This window comes from Macrotis lagotis, chromosome 4, assembly GCF_037893015.1.
Source record: "Macrotis lagotis isolate mMagLag1 chromosome 4, bilby.v1.9.chrom.fasta, whole genome shotgun sequence".
Classification (NCBI taxonomy): Eukaryota; Metazoa; Chordata; class Mammalia; order Peramelemorphia; family Peramelidae; genus Macrotis; species Macrotis lagotis.
Window position 1 is genome coordinate 207,169,484 of NC_133661.1, and position 13,510 is coordinate 207,182,993.

Here is a 13,510-nt window from a genome sequence, read left to right on the forward strand (position 1 = left end):
CTCTCCTTCCTTCCTTCCCCAAGGCTCTAAGATTATAAATGCAGAGTCATAGATCTGCCTTGGTAGAGGGTATTTACTTATTGGAAGTTCTTTTCATAAATGAAATCTCAATTCCAGGAAAAAATTTGAAAATTCAAAACCAAGCAAACAAAAAAATAAAATCAAACAAAAATAAAAAACCCAAGCCAAATCAAAGTTAGAAATGTAACAACCATTCTAGGCGGGCAAAACATTGAACCAAAGCTCGTAAAATTTTAGTTTTCCTTCCCTCTAGTAGCTTAAGTCCTGGTTGTTCCCACAACACTAGGAACTGGCTATGAGGTAGAAGACAGGCTATACTGCTAGAATTTGTGGTACTTCCATTTCCTTTTTCAGCATTTTAATACATTCAGTATACAAAATTGTACTATTGTTAATTTTTTGAAAGTTAATGCAAGTAGGGGCAGTTAGGTGGCACAATGGGGCTCAAGTCAGGAGGATCTGAGTTCAAATTCTGCTTCAGAAAGTTACCTAGCTGTGTGACTTTAGGCAAATCACTTAACCCATTGCCTTGCAAAAACAAACAAACAAACAAACAAACAAACAAAAAAATTAATGCAAGAGAAAAACCTAGTGCTTTCATTTCCTTTTTCAGCATTTTAGTATATTCATTACACAACATTGTACTGTTGTTAATTTTTTTGAACATTAATGCAAGAGAATCTGATGTGGTCTAGTACCCTTGGCATCAGTAAAAACTGAGTTCAAATCTCAGCTCCCACACTTAGTTGTGGAACCATGAGTGAGTCACCTTCTTCATCTATAGAAGGAGAATAATAACAGCTTTTGTACCGTGGGTTATTGTGAAACTTAAATGAGATTATTAATGTTTCATGTTTCAAACTTGTAAAATACTCTATAAAAGTCAGTTATTATTCCATGAAATATCAATGTCTTGATGGAAAATTAAAAACAAAAATTGGCAAAAAAGAATTACAGATTCAGTTATTCTGAATTTTTTTTTCTGTCGAGTCTTATATCAAAGGACGAAATACTCAGATCCCACTCCAAAGATTGTTCAACTTGAAAACTGAAGTCAAAGGTAACTTACAAAGCCTTTTCACAATTTGAGTCAATGTATATGCTTAAGGTAATGAGCCCCTTGTTATTCTTGGTAGATTCTGACTTATTGATTGTTCCCAGTATATAATATCTCCTGCCTTCCAGTCTTGACCTGGAAATACTTCCTCCTCTCACCTCTGCTTCTTGAATCCTCTTTTGCTGTTATTCAGGTGTTTTTGGTTGAGTTCAACTCTGTGACTCCATTTGGAGTTTTCTTGGAAAAGATACTAGAGTTTATTATTGCCTTCTCCAGTGAATTAAGGTAAACAAGAAGTTAAGTGATGTGCCCAGGATCTTGGGTTTTTTTAGCCATTTCAAATCTTCATGATCCTATATGGGGTTTTCTTGACAAAGAGACTGGAGTGATTAGTCATTTCCTCTCCAGCTCATTTTTCAGATGAGGAAACTGAGGCAAATAGTATTAAGTGACTCACCCAAAGTCACACAATGAGTAAGTGTCTTAGGCTGAATTTGAATTAGATCTTCCTGATTCCTGGACTAGCTTTATGGTTCAGCTTAAGGGCCACCTGCTAGAAGAGGCCTTAACTGATCTTCTCGGTTTTTAGTTCTGTCCCTCATAATCACTTTGTGTTTATTTTGTAAATAGATATTTTAAAAATGTGTTCCTACCCCTGTCACAAGTAGAATGTAAACTCCTTGAGGTTGGGACTTTGATTTTAAATTTTTTTGTCTTTAACTTCTCATCACCTTGAACATTTATGCTTAATACATACTTTTTTATTTGATTCAAATTCAAATTGTTTCTTTTATTTATAAGATGCAAAGGTGGCTTAGAATGCTAGCTTCAAAGCCAGAAAAGTTGAGTTCAAATAAAGGTATATTTGCCAGCTTGAAGAAGTTGTGAAATTTTTAGTGGGAATGTTTATAACTCCATAATTAACAAACTTTACACATCAGGGGCTTGATTTATTATTTTTTTTTGATTGCTTATACTTAAAGTGTTAATGCAGATTAAACTGAAAAGTATGCATACATTTTTTTCCTGGAAGAGTCTTAGTTAAACATTGACCTACTCACCCTTAGTTCAAATTCCATTTCTAACACACACTGGCTATAGGATGGAAAAGCAAGTCAATTTAGAATGATGGGAAACTCTCTTAAGCTTCTAAGTTTCAGAGAAAGTGATGATCTGCATTGGTAGAAGGCATTTCCTCACCTGAAAGTTCTGATGGGAATGAACTTGCAGATCCAGTCTTTATGCTATTTATTTATAATGCATTGTTTGAAAGGCAGTGTTTCAGAGGTAAAGAAGAAGGTACTTGAATTAGGAGTTAGAAAACCTGAGTTCTAGTCCTGACTACTTTACCAGCTGGGTGATCTTTGGCCAGTCACTTTCTGATCCTGTTTTTTCACATGTAAAATGGGAGCCATACTACCTCTTCAGCCTATATCATATTGATGAAAATCAATCAAGATAATTTGTATAAGTCTTTTGAATGTTTTAAAGTGTTATACAAATGCGAGGTATTATTTTAGAGGGGTGCATGAGGTGTCCAAAGAGTACTAGCACCTCTGGTATGATGTCTTCCTGAGTTTTTTTCAGGGCTGTTCATCTACCTTGGGTGCCTACCTTGCCCTCAACTTTTACCTGTCTCTAAGAAGCTATTGCATGTGTAGTGGCCACCCCTGGACAACTCAGGTGATGGGCTAAAAAAACAAGTTGAGGGTAATCAATGGGTCAGAAACCCATTGGTGAATTAGAAGGGTGTTTTCCCAAGAACATGAAGACTCCCTAGCAGAATGGATGGATGGAAACAATGTGTTCCAGTTTTCATGAAGGCAGCTAAAGCAGGTACTGTGGGAGTGCTTAGCTTTATCAGACATCTAAGATGTAAAGATTATCTACTGCATCACTTACTTTTGTCCTGTCACTGGAATGGATGACACTGGGAAGAGAGAGCAAGGCTTGATTTTGTCTTACTTAAATCCAATTCATGGGCAAGTCAAGTCATTCTTTGATGTCATTAGTCCTCTTCATAAACAAAGGACAAAGAATATTATTATAGATGAGGGATCAAAAACAGAGATCAAGAGATTCCAAGAACCCAAATAGTAATGAAAAATAGAGCCAAGATCTGTCTTTCTTACTGTTCCTCTGTTCAGCCCCCCCCTTGTCTTTTTTTCATGATCATGTTTAAGGTTAAAAAAAGAAAGTCCTTAATATTGAGGTTATAATATATATATATATATGTATATATATATATATATATATATACATATATATATATATATTAAGCACCTTAACCTTCCCCTCTCTGACAGCTAGGTGACACAGTAGATGGAATGCTGAGCTTAGAATCAGGAAGACCTAAGTTCAAATATGTCCTCAGACACTTCCTAGCTATGTGACCCTGGACAAATTGTTTAATCTTGCTTGCCTCAGTTTTGTCATCTATAAAATTAACTGGAGAAGTAAATGGCAAACTTCTTTGGTATTTTTGCCAAGAAAATCCCAAATGGGGACAGAGAGAGTTGGACACAACTGAAACTACTGAACAACAGTGACATAGTAGGTGCTCACTAAATAGTTATTGGTTAATTAACCTTTAAATAACAGGAAAGATGCAGCTAGGTGGCACAGTAGGCATAGCATTGACTTCAGAGACAGGAGGATCTGAGTTCAAATCAGGCTTCAGTCACTAGCTGTGTGACCATGAGCAAGCCTTTTAACCCCAATTCCTCTAAAAACAAGCAAAAAATAAATGACAGGAAGGGAGATAGACTTGTCTGTACCTCTTCCTCCTTCCCCCCTGTTATTTGTATAGAAAAACTCAAGATTAGCCTATTGCTGGGTCAATTTAGGGTTAGAATAGGTGGAACTCTTAGATGAGGAAACTCACTCTACTAATGCAGATCAGCACCTATTTCACAACTGAGAATAACTTATATCTCTGAGAATTCATATAACTTTTGTCCAGGTTCATAGATATTATGGGCTAGTGGTAGGATTTGAACACTTATCTTGGCTAGCTCTTTATGCAGTATGTGGCAATGCTCTCTGGGCTAACTTGTTCCTCATAATGTGTAATAATAAAATAATGTACAGAAAACTATTTAGATTTTATATGTACTTATTGCTCTTTCATTAGAGTGTAAGCCCATTGTAAGAAGAAATTGTTTCATTGTTTGTACTTAACTTTATCACCTTTCTACAACACCTGAAGATGTAGTTCCTCTGACTTAGGTGACTTGAATTTAATAAGAGCAGCTAAGCAACTTCCTACTCTCCTTATTTACCTTGGTATCAACTCAATGCAATCTACTTTTTTGCCTGGTATTTCTCATCTGTCCAAAGGTCATCCTCCTTTGTAGTGAAAAAGAAGCAAAATATGAATCAAACAGCTTTGCTTTCCGTCTCATCAGTTATTACCGTGCCATTCTCCTTAAGCAGCATTCCTAATCCTTCTTTGATCATCCTCTTTTTCCTAATATAACTTTTAAAGTCCTTTTTAATTGTCTTAGCTCTCTTCACCAGTGTCAACTCATTCTGAGGTTCAACAATCTTGAGACTAATATGACAGGATCATGCCACACTTTTGTATTCTTTCTCTACTTCACTCTTGCTTCCCCAACTTCTTATTGGATATTTCAAACTGACTGTTATGTAGGAATCTCAAACCTGATATGTCCAAAATAAGTCCCCCAAATCTACTCCTCTTCTGAATTTATCTATTTTTGTAAAGGGCACTATGCTTCAGTCACCCTTGCATTCTTTAAATTATACTTGATGTCTCACTTTCCTCATTCCTTTCTCCCTTTGCCTTATGTCCAATCAGTTGTCAAGTTTTAACCTTTTTTTTAAACCTCTACAACATTACTTGCCTTTTTTTTTTAAAAAACTTAAGTAGATACCATGTTCAGGCCTTCATCACCTCTCATTTACACAATTGCAATAGTCTTCTACATGACCTTCCTGTTTTGAGTGTCTCTCCCAATTCAAACTTCCATAGTTGCCAATTCCTAAAACTCAGCTACGACCATGCCATTTCCATGTTAGCTTACATTGGCTCCCTCTTACTGCTAAGATCAAATAAAACTTCTATATTGAAAATTTATTACCTTTCACACCCAACTCTGGTCTGTCTTTCCAACCTTATTTTACATTGGTAAAAAAGCCAGTCAAACTGGCTTTCTTCCTGTACCTCAAACACAACATTGATCTTCTTTTCTTGTTCCCATGCCTGGAATGCAATCCCGCCCTTCCTTCCCTCTTTGACTCTTAGGATCCCTAACTCAAATCGGTAACATGAGACCTTTTGTGATTCCCATAACTGTGGATACCTTCCCCTCCCCCCTTTATCCTATGTATTGTCTATGTACTTTTTATGTATTTATATATATATATATATATATATATATACATATTGTCTTTCTTATAGAATATAAGCTCTTTGAGGGTGAGAATGATTTAATTTTTATTTTTATATTCTCAGCACCTAGGATAGTACCTGTCACAGACTAGATACTTAATAAATACATGTTTACAAATTCACTGCTAACTTCTTGTTTGCATATGACTTTTAGAAATTTTATTTTCTTGTTCTTTGTATCCACATTAGTCTCTTTAGACAGTTTTCTCTTTTTCTTCTCATTGAAAATGTTTCCCTTCATCTCTCCTGAATCTCATTCTTGAGTTTCTTAGGAACATAGGATCAATCACAGATTTATTGCTGGAAAGACACCTTGGAGTCAATTTAGTTCAGTCCTCCCATTTTGCAAATATGGAAACTGAGACCCAGTCAATTTCATACAGCTTCTGAGAGTTTGAGTTGGAATTTGAACCCAGATCTCTGATTTCAAGTTAAGTATTCAATTTATTATGCTTAGCTTATCTGTATACCTGAGTTGACTTAATCTAGGAGTCAAAATATCTATCTTCCACTAGGGAAATAAAAGGATCATGTCTTCTCAATATGTTGTTAGATGACAAAACACCTTACTTTTAGTGTATATTCAATGAATATTATTTACTTTTTTTCCCTCCATCAAATTCAATTAAAGAAAATCATGTTTTTTCATGTTCAGTTCTGTGTGATACCTATTGAGATTTTCTTGGCAATGATATAGGAGTGATTTGCCATTTCCTTCTTTGCTTATTTTACAGATCAGGAAACTGAGGCAAACAGAGGTTAAGTGACTTTTCCAGAATCACACAGTTAGTATCTGACCTTAAATTTGAACTCAGGTCTTGCTGATTCCAAGCCTGTACTTTGTCCACTGTGATACCTCTCTGCCCACATTAAAGTTCTGCAAATAAATAGACCCATGTTAAAAATCTTGCATTGTGTTGGATACTGTAGCATATTATTAGTGCCCATTGTGGTGTTATTACAGTAGCACTCCTATAGCTTTTCGAAATCCATCCAGATTTGAGTCATCTTTCATTTATATGCAGTATTAGGATTTTCAGTAAAGCTGATCCAGGTGATGGAGGCTGAAGGTTTACAATTGAGATAAAGGATATAAAAGCCTTTGTCAAAGCAAAACACCGAATAAATATGAATCACAATATAAGAGAAGTCTTTTTTTTGCAAGGCAATGGAGTTAAGTGACTTGCCTAAGATCACACAGCTAGGTAATCATTTAAGTTTCTGAGATCAGATTTGAACTCAGGTCCTCCTGACTCCAGGGCTGGTGCCCCTAGAATAGTCTTAATAAGAGCCTTCTCCCACAATCTAGGACTCACTTTTAGCAAAACTATCCCTCCTATTTGGGGATGAGAACCCTAATGTAAATCCCAGCTCTGCATGTTTTAATCTATGCTATTGTGAATAAATCTCTCATCTTTTCTTGGTCTCAGTTTCTCAATCTGTAAAATTAGACTATTGGTAGTTCCTGAAAGAGAAGTGATGACCCAAGCTGCAGATTAAGAAACTATTTTCTGATGGCCAATGTGGGAATTTTGTTTTGCTTGACACTATGCATATGTGTTTTAAGGGTATTGTTTTATTTTTCAGTGGGAGTTGGAAAGGTTTAGTAGGAATAGGGGAACAGAAAAAATGGAAAGAATAAAAGAAGAGAGTCACTGAAACTTTTTAAGTGAACAAAAGAGAATAGAAGGATGGTTAGAAAGATTTTCCCAGTTACACAGATAGTAAGTTGTAGAGTTGGAATTTGAACCCAGATCTCTGACTGTTAATCTCACACCAAGAAATGTTACCTGGGTCTTAGGAGACCTTTATAGAATGCCCCCCCCCATCATACTAAATCATCTCTTTTGGCCCTGGTTTTTTTTTAATAAGCAAAACTTTGTATTTTATCTTCAAACTACAAGTCCAAGGAAAAGAAAAATTCTTGCTAAGGATATAAAAAATTAGAAACTGTATGATCTTGGGCAAGTTACTTAATTTTCTGAACTTCAGTTTCCTCATTTGTCAAATGAGGGAATTAGATTGAATATTTTTTATTTTAATCTGATTTTATTTGAGTGAAAAATGTTTTTTTAATTTTTCCTATTGTGTGTTATTAAAGTTTTTCAACATTTATCTACTTGACACAATTTTCTTCCTCCCTCTCTTCCCCCCTTCAGTGTCAAACAGTTTTATGAATGTTGCACATGTACATTTGTGTTCAACATGTTTACATGTTAGTCATTTTATCCATGAGGAATTAGGACTAAGGGAAAAGAAAGAAACCCAAGGGAAACAAAGGAAAAACATAAGAGAAATTTTAAAAAAAATGAACACAGTGTTTATTATGATTCTGTGTGTTTTTTTTTTCCTTTTGCATGTGGATGTCCATAATAGGTCTCCCAGGGTTGAACTGGTTATTTTTGAGGTCCTTTCTATCTCTAAAGCAGGGGTGGGGAACCTTCTTTTCTGCCAAGGGTCATTTGGATGTTCATAACATCATTCATGGCCCAATCAAAATGATCAACTTAAAGGTTAGCCTACTATATTTGTTCAAACAGTTAATTCATCCCTAAAAAAGCTCCTAGATTTTTTGATTTTCTAGTCCTATCTGTGGTTGCTATAGCTCTGATAAAGCTGATGAACCTAAAGCTACAAAATGGAATAAGTCATTAACTACTGATATGTGAGAATTAGGAATTTAAAAAAAATTTTTCTTTGTTCATGTTTCTTGTTTTGAATACATATGTCAAGAATACTAGTTGCTGTCATTAATTTATCTCATTTGACTTTCACATTAACCTTGTGAAGTGGGTGCTTTAATTATCCTCATTTTACAAATGACAGAACCTATGTGGGGACAGGTTAGGTGACTTATCCAGGGTCACACAGCTAGCTAGTTTATGGGGCAGAATTAGAACTTAGGTTTTCCTGGCTCCAAGTATAGCATTTTATCCACTGTCACCTAGGTGCCTCAAAATAATGAACCATTCTGTAAAAAAACATGAAAAGCAAGTCTGTATTTTCTGTCTCAAAATAAAACAATCCATGAATTTGTGGAGGGGTAAAATGGACAGAATTTTAATGTAGTAAGAACTCTGCATTAAGAGTCAGAAGATCTAAATTAAAATCTGACTGTAATGTAATGCCTTTGTAATCTTGGGCATGTTACCTTGTTTCTTTGTTCTTAAGTTTCCTTATTTGTAAAATGAGGGGGTTGAATTAGATGGTCCCTAAAGATTCTTTCCAGTTCTAAATCTATGATTCTATCTTATCTCCTACCAAGAAATTCCAAATGGAGTCATAAAGAATCAGACAGGACTGAAAATGATTAAACATGGAAACTAAACCACAATCAAAAGTAGTTCTGGGTATGATTCTCACACTGGCTTGTTTGGTGACCTGTTTCAATGTAGGCAGAAAAAGAATCTGCCTCTGTTCATTCTCTTGGATAAAGGCCAGTGAGGTGGCTTTGCCAGCTCAGGCCAAGTACGTCTGATGTCATGTGATGGGGGAATTAGGAAGCATTTTAAAGGAAGAGATTGGAATAACTTCTTGACAGAAAAACCGGGTCTTCTGGAACGTTGAAGCATTACAAAAGTCATGTAAAGGGCCTGAAATTAATACAAATTGATGTAAGTAGGAGTTTCTTATGTATTCTGATCCTATCTTTTAGCAAAGTAACAAATGATTTAGTATTCTCCTAGTTGGACTGTAGATGAAAAGAAATTTTTCTGATCACTTTATTCTTAGTAAAGTAATTGCTTTTTTGGATTTCAGGATATAGAAATTAAATGATTTTTATCTTATTTAAAGTCAAAACTTGCATTTAAAATAAGATAGAGTATTGTTTTTATTAAACAATATTTAAACATGCTTCAATAAATTATGTTTCATAGGAATAACAGTGACTGTAGGCTCAGAATAAGTATTATGAGAGTCTTAAGAGTGTAATGGACTTTTGGAGAAGATAGTATTCTTACTCACTAGAAATAAGTGAAGGTTGGATGCCAACTTGTTGGATATACTTATAGAAGATTCTTGTTCAGGTAACAGTTGGAAGAGATGACCTCTGAGATTCCTTCTCATTCTTGTATTGTGTAAATTTAAAGCCTTTTTAAAAAAATGCAGATTTAAAAAAATGTAAATTTGTGATTTCATCCACATAGGAAACTTCCAGAATAACAGAAAGTTCCTCTGTCAATTCTGATCAACTCCTGGGTTCTAATTTTTTTATATTAGTTTGTTGCTTATGGCATTGAGAAGTTAAGTGACTTTTTTATGGTCACATATATTGACTAAATATATAATATTTACACACAAAAATATGTATATATATATATATATATATATGTGTGTGTGTGTGTGTGTGTGTGTATAATCTGAGAGAGAAAAAGAGAGTGAGACAGAAAGAGGGACAGGGGTTGAAGAGAGACAAAGAAAAACAGAGACAGAGATGGGTGTGCTGGTAAATGTTTGGCAAATGACTTTAGGCAAAAAGTATGGACAAGACAATCTGGGGGCAGCTAGATGGCACAGTGCACAGAGCATTTCCTTTGAAGTTATGAGGACCTGACTTGAAATTTAGCCTCAGAAACTTTCTAGCTATGCTATCCTGGGCAAGTCACTTAACTCTTGCCTCAAATAAAAAAGTTTAACCTGAATTATTAACATTTTCTCCATCTTAAGTCTAGATGATGAATAAAATAATATGTCAACCTCTGATTTGTAGTATTTGCTGATTTCTGACTGAATTCTCACACTGAAAATTTTAACGGTAGGCTTCTATGAATTAGTTCTAAGACATTTCTTTTAAGAGGTCAAGAGACAGAACTTGAGCCCAGACTTTCATGCAACACTGACCATCTACCTACCATGCCAACTGCTAAATGTCTCTACAATGATGACAGAAATATTAGTGCTGAAAACTACTTTGTATTTTTTACCTCAAAAGAACTCAGGAATAAATGAGTTCATTTAGTAAATGGAAAGAAACCTCAGTAGCAATTAATTTGTTTACATTCTAATAAATAGGTCTGCCCTCTAAATTTACAGGTAGATGAGGTAGCTGGCAAGATTGTGGCCTTTCAGTCCTTTCAGTTCATTTATTCATTATTATTGATATCTTTTGTTATTATACTACATGAATTTCTTTCTAAAGTATATTCTTTTTTCATTAAATATTTCCTAATTATATATAAAATTTTTTAACATTGAATTTTTAAAAATATATTTAATTTTCCCTCCAATTACATCTTTTTATTTTTTTAGGTTTTTTGCAAGGCAAATGGGGTTAAGTGGCTTGCCCAAGGCCACACAGCTAGGTAATTATTAAGTGTCTGAGACTGGATTTGAACCTAGGTACTCCTGACTCCAAGGACGGTGCTTTATCCACTATGCCACCTAGTCGCCCCTCCTCCAATTACATCTTAAAACAATTTTTAACATTTTAAAAATGTTGAGTTCCAAATTCTATCCCTTTCCCCTGCTTCCCCTTCCCTGAGATGATAAATAATCATACATATAGGTTATACATGTTTAATGTCATTTTAATATCATTTTCAAATTTTTCTCCTTTTTGTCTCCCACTTTTTGAGAAGGCAGACAATATGGTATTGATTATATACATGTGAAGTAGTAGCCATGCTGCAAAAGAAAAAAAAATACAAACAAAACAAATGTTTAAAAAACAGTGTTTAAATCTGCACTCAGAGGTCATCAGTTCTCTGTTTGGATATGGTTATTATTTAATATCAAAGGTTCTTCAAAATTATCTTGGATCATTGTTTTGCTCAGAGTAGTTAAATGTTTCACAGTTGGTTATAATATTGCTGTTACTGTGTGCAATGGTCTTTTAGTTCTGCTCATGTCACTGTATAAATTCATAAAAGTCTTCCCAGGTTTTTCTGAAAACATACTGCTCCTTATTTCTTGTAGCATAATAGTATTCCATCATAGTTATATACCATAACTTATTCAGCTATTCCCTAATTAATGAATATTGCCTCAATTTACAATTCTTTGCTAACACAAAAAGAGCTTCTATAAATATTCTTGTACAAATAGGTCCCTTCCCCTTTTTTTTGATCCCTTTGTCATACTATCCTACTTTGTAATTAGCAGTGTTGCTGGGTCAGAGAGTAAGCATAGTTTTATAGTCCTTTGGGCATAGTTTCAAATTGTTCTCTAGAATATTTGCACTAGTTAGTCAAAACTCCACCAACAGTACATTAGTGTCCCACTATTTCTACATCTCACCACATTTATTTCTAAATAACTCTTCCCTACCATGATGAAACTTCCCTTTTGGAAAGGATAAAAGAGGAAAAAAGTTCATATAGTTAAAAAAAGTCCGCTAAAACACTGACTATATCTGTCAGGATATGCACATTTTCATACCCTTAATACCCTATCTCTGCAAATAAAAGATTGAGATGCATTTTTTTGTAAACCATCTCTTAGATGTTCAGTAATTATAATTCATTTTTAATTGTTGTTTTTTATCGCTCTTATAATCATTGTACATTGTTTTCTCAGGGAATTTATTGGTATTTCTTATTTTGACCCCCCCCCCCCAAGACAGAGATTTATCTCTTGTGAGGATGGGGTTCATGAAAATCTTTTTTGCCTCTTTCTGTCTTGGCCAATGTCAGGAATGCATCTTGGAATGTATAATATCTAATGCTAGGTACTAACATCTTATTATTATTATTATTAAATGTTAATAGTCTTCCTTGTTGCTTCTAGTAATTTGTGGAAAAGGTTTTGCATAATTGAGCTACTAATGACTTTGAATTATGATCCTAGCTTCTATGTCTTAGATGTTCTAGTTTCTAGGAGGAGTTCATAATCTTGATTTGCAGTAGCTGTCAGGAAGTTATTTGAAGTTTGGAACAATTCTTCCATAAATTACTTGTTTCTTTAAAAGCTTGTTTATTTTTCAAAAGCCTGTTGGCAATATTTTAGGCTTGGTCTTGAAGAGTTTCATGTCTTTAGTTGCCTATTAATCCATACTTCTAAGTGCTGAAATAAGACAGAGATTGGACTTCTTAACTGAATCAGAGAAGTCTCTGATTGTCCTGTAGCTGCTCCCTCAAACATAAAATCATAGAAAATTGAAGTTAGAAACCATTTTGGAGAGCATCTAGTCCAATCCTTCCACTTTACAAATGGAGAAACTGAGACCCAGGGAGATTATGATTTACACTTATCTGGGGAACTTTTCTTCTATACTTAATTTTTATTCATAGTTTCTATTCCTCACAATTAAAATCAGGATCCAGAATTCGAGAAAAATGGTTTCCCTTAACCACAAAGTAGAGATTATTGTAGTTATTCTTTCACATGAAAGATTTAAGTTTATTTGACAAATATCTATTAAGCTCCTACTGTTGTTTTGTGGTACTATGCTAGATATTGGGGTTACAAAGACCAATGGTATAATTAGGGTGGAAGAGACCTTGGATGTCATTGAGCCCCCCCCCATGTTTTTTTTTTTTTGCAAGGAAAATGGGGTTAAGTGGCTTGCCTAAGGCCACACAGCCAGGCAATTATTAAGTGTCTGAGGTCGGATTTGAACTCAGGTACTCCTGACTCCAGGGCCAGTGCTCTATCCACTGCACCACCTAGCCACCCCCAATCTGGTCTTCCTAGCTGTGTGAACCCTGGCAAATCACTTGTTCCTGTTTGCTTTAGTTTTCTCATTTGTAAAAGGAAGGAACTAGCAAACCACTCTAAACCTGCCTTTCTATCCACTATCCCACCCTCTCTGCCTATCTAATAGTCCTGATCTTCTAGGGGCATGAGCGAAGATGTCCTTTTGGAATTTTGGCTTGGCAGCTGTGTGGAGGATGAAGTAGAGGAAGAAAGTCTGTAATAAGAGAGACCAATTAGGAGATTTTTGCAATAGGCCAAAAGATCTGTATTGGGTGATGGCTCTGTCAACAGAGAGAAGGGGATGGGTCCAAGAGTCCTGGATTAACGAGCTTTGGATGTGTTTGGATATGGAAGTTGAATGAGTCAAGATCTATTCTTTTATT

The 13,510-nt window shown here is 34.9% G+C and overlaps 1 protein-coding gene across 6 annotated transcripts in view; it reads left to right on the forward strand.

Annotated features, from left to right (window-relative positions):
• The window catches only part of SQOR (sulfide quinone oxidoreductase), an 83,880-nt gene that overhangs the window by 24,374 nt on the left and 45,996 nt on the right, over window positions 1–13,510 (forward strand). The window contains exon 1 of one of the 6 annotated variants that reach the window (XM_074235339.1): window positions 8,744–9,106. The exons of the other annotated variants lie outside the window; for them this stretch is intronic. The gene's annotated coding sequence lies outside the window, so the exon portion shown is untranslated. Of the gene's footprint in view, window positions 1–8,743; window positions 9,107–13,510 lie in introns of those variants that run through there. 6 annotated transcript variants of the gene reach the window in all.